This window comes from Gymnoscopelus microlampas (assembly GCF_963454915.1).
Source record: "Gymnoscopelus microlampas genome assembly, chromosome: 7".
Taxonomy (NCBI): domain Eukaryota; kingdom Metazoa; phylum Chordata; class Actinopteri; order Myctophiformes; family Myctophidae; genus Gymnoscopelus; species Gymnoscopelus microlampas.
In genome coordinates, this window is record NC_139944.1 from 3402765 (window position 1) to 3408486 (window position 5722).

The window sequence follows — 5722 nt, forward strand, 5'->3', positions numbered from 1 at the left end:
CCATTTGGTTCCATTTGTATATTCTCATAAATATGGTGGTCCTTGAAATAACATTTTTAAAACATTGGGAACCACTAAATTGAACAGAGCCTTAATTAGTAGGCTATAAATGGTAAGACCTGTAAAGGAAATAAGGAAAAGGCCCAATTGCTGTCCAATATAGCTGCTGTGCATATAGCCAACTGCTTGAAATAAACAAATCTAAATAGCTCAACTCAACACAAAATGCCTCGTTTGTGTAGCTGTTTTGAGCCATTTAAATTGTTTTTTTCAGGCCGTTGGCAGTTTGTGATTTGCGCCAATAAACCTGATTTGCAGTGGAGGTTTTGAATAATTCCAAGTGCAACAGTGTGTCAACACTTTCAGCCCCCAAATCCCGTTTTGGCCTAAATACAGATTGCTGTTCAGACTTGATCAAACCTGAATCTGATTTCAAAGAACCACATGGAGAAGGATTTGTGTGAATCGGATTTGAACCACATTCCTGGATGGTTTGAAATGCGATTCAAATCTGATCTCTAAAGATGTGTCTCAGTCCGGAACAAGGTTATTATAGTTTTGAATTATTATTATTATTTTATTTTTATTGATTTAGTTTTGACTTCACGTTTTCAATTACCTGTTGAGTTGTTTTAGTTTTCTTTTAAGCAACGCGTTGTGAGCTTTTAGATCTGCTATTTTCGCTATTTAGTTATTTTAAGGGGAATCGTGGATATTGACAAAGACTAAACCTAAGGACATTTTCTCATTGGTTTTAGTTTGTTTTAGTTAGTTTTGTAAACACACAATACAGTTTCAGTTAGTTGTTTTTGTGTAAAACGTAGTTTTTATTTCACTTAATTTCACTTTTTTTTTTTCTTCAGCTCGAGTGTTCATTTCGATTTGCTTACTTTTAGTTAACATTAACCGTGGTTTGGAGGCTCGGATACTGAAGCCCAACGTTACTTACTGTCGTATGACAGTGTTGCTCGCCGGAAATGACCGATAACCACATTAAACAATGCAGACATGTCGACTATGTCTGAATACACAAATCCGATCTGACCACCAAAAAAAATGAAATGAAATGATAAATGAATACATTGTGGACAGTCAGTCCTAAAGATCAGATTTAATAACGGTGTGGATAGTAGGTCCTAAAAATCAGATTTAATAACAGTGTGGACAGTCAGTCCTAAAGATCATATTTAATAACAGTGTGGACAGTCGGTCCTAAATAAAAGATCAGATGTAAGAACGATGTGGACAGTCAGTCAGAAGTTCCAAGATGGTGGATTTGAATTAGCTTCAAAAGGTTTCTGTAGAGACCAGTGGGTGACGTCACGGCTCCCTTTGTGCAATTATTTTGTTACAGTCTTTGGATTAGAGAGATAAATGGGATTTGCCAGCAGTGTAAACAAAGTCTTTGTCAGACTAGTAGTAAACTGTTGCCTTAAATGATGTATGATTGATGTATGTAAATGAAACCTTTTAAACTGTGCATGCTGTCTGTTTGATCTCTAATTAATGGCAAAGTGTTGTTGTTTTCTTTTAGGCCAGACTGTGAAGCTCAGGTATAACATGAAACATTAACAATGTGCAGAAAAGTGCTTTTTTTTGTTCCCTCTTTTTTCCCCCTATAGGATACAACGCAAAAAACATCAGTCGACAATCTGCATCTACCAATGCAAATAAATGTGACAAGCCTCGCGTCAAGAGTTGCTTTTTGTCATTGCATCTTCTTTTGTTGTGAGCAGGCGGCAAGCATCCGGTTCTGGAGATGAAGCCAATTAGGAAGTCATTAAAACACTGCAGTTCTCATTAATCCATTAAGACCGGGAACGCATCTGTGTCATTTTAAGATTTCTTTGGCTATTCAAAAATAGCAGATTTAGCAGATCTAAAAGCTCATAGCACGGCACTCAGTGCCACGCTATATGAGCTTGTAGATCTGCAATCTTATTTATTTTTTTAATTGTGGAAACGTTTATATATATATATATATATATATATATATATATATATATATATATATATATATATATATATATATATATATATATATATATATATATATATATTTTTTTTTTTTTTTTTTTTAAAGCAAACATTTTTAACTCCGATTTGTGCTTCTGGGGGGAACAACATATTTTGAGATGGTGTCCGCGGCCAAATACATATCATTTTGTGGGTCCTTGACATGGAAAAGTTGGAGCACCACTGATATAGCAACATAATGTTAGGATTTAGAAAACATTTTTAGATAATATTTTTGGCCGCGGACCCCCATCTCAAAATATTTAGTTACAATTTGTTTTAAATTCGCTTTAAAGTATATATATTCAAAGATTTGGACACATTTTCAAGATTTTTCAAAAAATAGCAGATCTACAAGCTCATAGCGCGGAGCTTGAGTGGTGGAGTCTGTGATGGAGTAGCTCTGTCTGTCTCTCACCTTCGCTGACACTTGCTTAGGGCAGTGGTTCTCAACCTTGTCAGGCTGCGACCCCCCCAAATCATTATACTCGAATACCCTGACAAGCACATGGAATTGTAGGAGTTGAGGCATTACATTTGGTTTGACTTGGTTCCACAGATAAATATTGTGAAAATAGTCGGCTATAAGCCGCTTTCTTATATTATTGGACATTTTGTAAAAAAGTCATTTTACTGTCATCTGGGGACCCCCCCAGAATCATGCGGGGACCCAGCTGGCGGTCCCGACCCAGAGGTTGAGAACAGGGGCCAGTTGCACCATCTCACACTAAGTTCAAACTTAGCATGTTTGAACTTAGTGCAGATCTACAAGCTCATAGCGCGGCACTCGGTGCCGCGCTATGAGCTTTTAGATCTGCTATTTTTTGAAAAATCGTGAAAATGAGTGCATATCTTTGAATATATATTTAAAAAATATATATATTTAAAGATTTGCACAAATGTTCACATAAAAAACAAAAAATAGCAGATCTACAAGCTCATAGTGCGGCACTCGGTGCCGCGCTATGAGCTTGTAGATCTGCTATTTTTGAATAGCCAAAGAAATCTAAAAATGACATAGATACTTTCCCAGTTAAATGGGTTAAATGGCTTTTTTAAAGCCATTTAAGCTATAAACTAGGCTAAGTTTGAACTTACACTGTAGTGTGAGGTGGTGCAACTGGCCCCTGGTGGCTTAGGGGACCCCTACCAGGGGTCCACAGGTAAGGATTACATTGTTGTTTTTTAGCGCACAATGAATTACTTTGTAATTGGTATTGATGACAATACCAGTTGAACCTTGACTTTTCAAACAGATGATAATAATATTAGAGGATGCCACTCACAACATGCATAGCAGAGCTCACTGAAGGAGAGAGCTGCTTGCAACCCTGGGGGCATCAGGCCAGCCGGGGAATGCATTTAGCTAAGACCAATGTGTGAGTCTTGTGCTGTATATTCTGCCAGTCAGTGGTGGAAAGTAACAAAGTAGCCTACTGCACTTAAGTACGATTTTGAGGTATTTGTACTTTACTTGAGTATTTCCAATTTCCAATACTTTTACTTCTACTCCATTACATCTCAGAGGCAAATATTTTACTTTAACTCCACTACAATTATTTGAAAACTTTAGTTACTAGTTACTTTTCAGATATAAACTATGATATAATGAAACATACATTAACCACTTTAGCCCTATTTTATACATAAGCTATTTGAAAATAGCAGGTCTACAAGCTCACAACGTGTCGCATCGCGACGCATTGTGAGCTTGTAGATCGGCTATTTTCAAATATTTAGTACTTTTACTTTTGGTACTTTAAGTACATTTTGATGACAATACTTTTGTACTTTTACTCAAGTCATTTTTTTAATTTTGGACTTTTACTTGTAACAGAGTAGCTATTTTTATATTGCAGTATTGGTACTTTTATTTAAGTAAAGAATTTGAGTATTTTTTCCACCACTGCTGCCAGTGCTCCAACTACTGAAGCCAGACAGTAGACAGTATTTGAAGCACACGGCATTGCAGAGTAGACGCTGTGAAGCGGAAGCACAACATCAAGTAAGACAAAGAATCTGAGAGTGGATACTTCACACTGGAACTGTTCTGGGATAGGAAGACTTAAGACAATATTGTCCAAAACTGTTACTTTTCAGCAAGATCTGCAGCAGATCTGGATCTGCTGCTACTTTTGATGCTTTTGTGTGACGGTGGCTGTAGTATGATCAAGTAGGGCATTAACTTACCATAAAACACAAAAAGTTAGAATATACAGACAGCGACGATGGGTCTAGTATATTGGCCAAGGAACCCTTAGCTGAGAGAGAGATGGAACAGGGACCCTCACTATATCGTATAAAATGTGTTTGTTTGTCTTTTCTATTAAAGGAGAATTCCGGTCATTTTAGGTTGTACTGTATGTTTGATGTGTCGCTAATCACTCACCAACATACAAAGGAACGTTGAATATTTCCAGATCTGCCCCTGTTGTCCATTCTGCAGATCCCTTGCAGCGGCATAATGGGAGAGTGTGTAAGAGTGAAAATCGCCTATTTTAACAAATGCAAAGTCTGTTTTTTTCCTCCTAGTACTCATTGTGGAGTCTCATGATACTCAAACAAGCGCTGAATGTCCCCCATGAGCTAACGCTAATGCAGAAAGACACGACGCTGGTTGCTTGTTTCTCTCACAGGCGCCAGGTTCTGTGAGAGAAACAAGCAACCACACTCTCCCATTATGCCGCTGCAAGGGGTCTGCAGAATGAACAACAGGGGCAGATCTGGAATTATTCAACGTTCCTTTGTATGTTGGTGAGTGATTAGCGACACATCAAACATACAAGCTAAAATGACCGGAATTCTCCTTTAATATGCTGGATTCATGTTAATGTGTACTTAAAGACATTTAACCAGTTAAACATTCAATACTTTGTAATTGGTCTGCTCTTGAAACACGTGAGCTTGTAGATCGCCTATTTGTGCCCCCCAGAATAGGGATGCTGGGTTCAAATGGTTAAATAACACACAACAATTCCTATCACACAATGGTTTGGTGGCCACCCCTGTAGTAATTCTGAGGACCCCCAAGGGATCCCGGACCCCCTCTTGATAATTGTTTTCAAATTGCATCCATTGCCATGCAATGTTTTCAAAGACGTGAAGAATTCTGGTTCATTTGTATTGCAGTTCAGTATTTTGTTAAGATTAGGTTTGTGTTTCCGTTCCAGGTTACTAACATGAATTCATGTCCAATGTCTTTTGTTTCCACTTTACTTTGTTTAGGAACGCATAGACATGAGAGCTATCCTGTATATCAGGGGTCTTCAACGAGATGATTATAGCTTAATGTGCAACATTGTTTTCTCACTCAACAGTAAACAAACCAACATACAGTATATATGTATACAGGGTATCTGCTATCTTTCTAAAGTTACAATTTAATGACTTTTAAACAAGTCTATGAAGTTATCTATGAAATCTAGGAAAAAGTTGAATCTTTTGATGACAAATTCCTTTGAGCGGTACTTCCATATAGACAAATGCTGTAATGACAACGGAGCTACCTGAGGGGTCATCAAAAAGACAACTACATTACAATGAATGTTACAAAAATAAAATGTTCCTTCTATGTGTAGTGATGTAAATGAACATACATTTTTTTTTATTGGTTGAATACTTTATTAGACAAACAAATTAAACAGCACGAAAGTGCAGTAAGACACTTGGGCTAAATGGATAACACAAAAAAAGGTCATGGGGACTT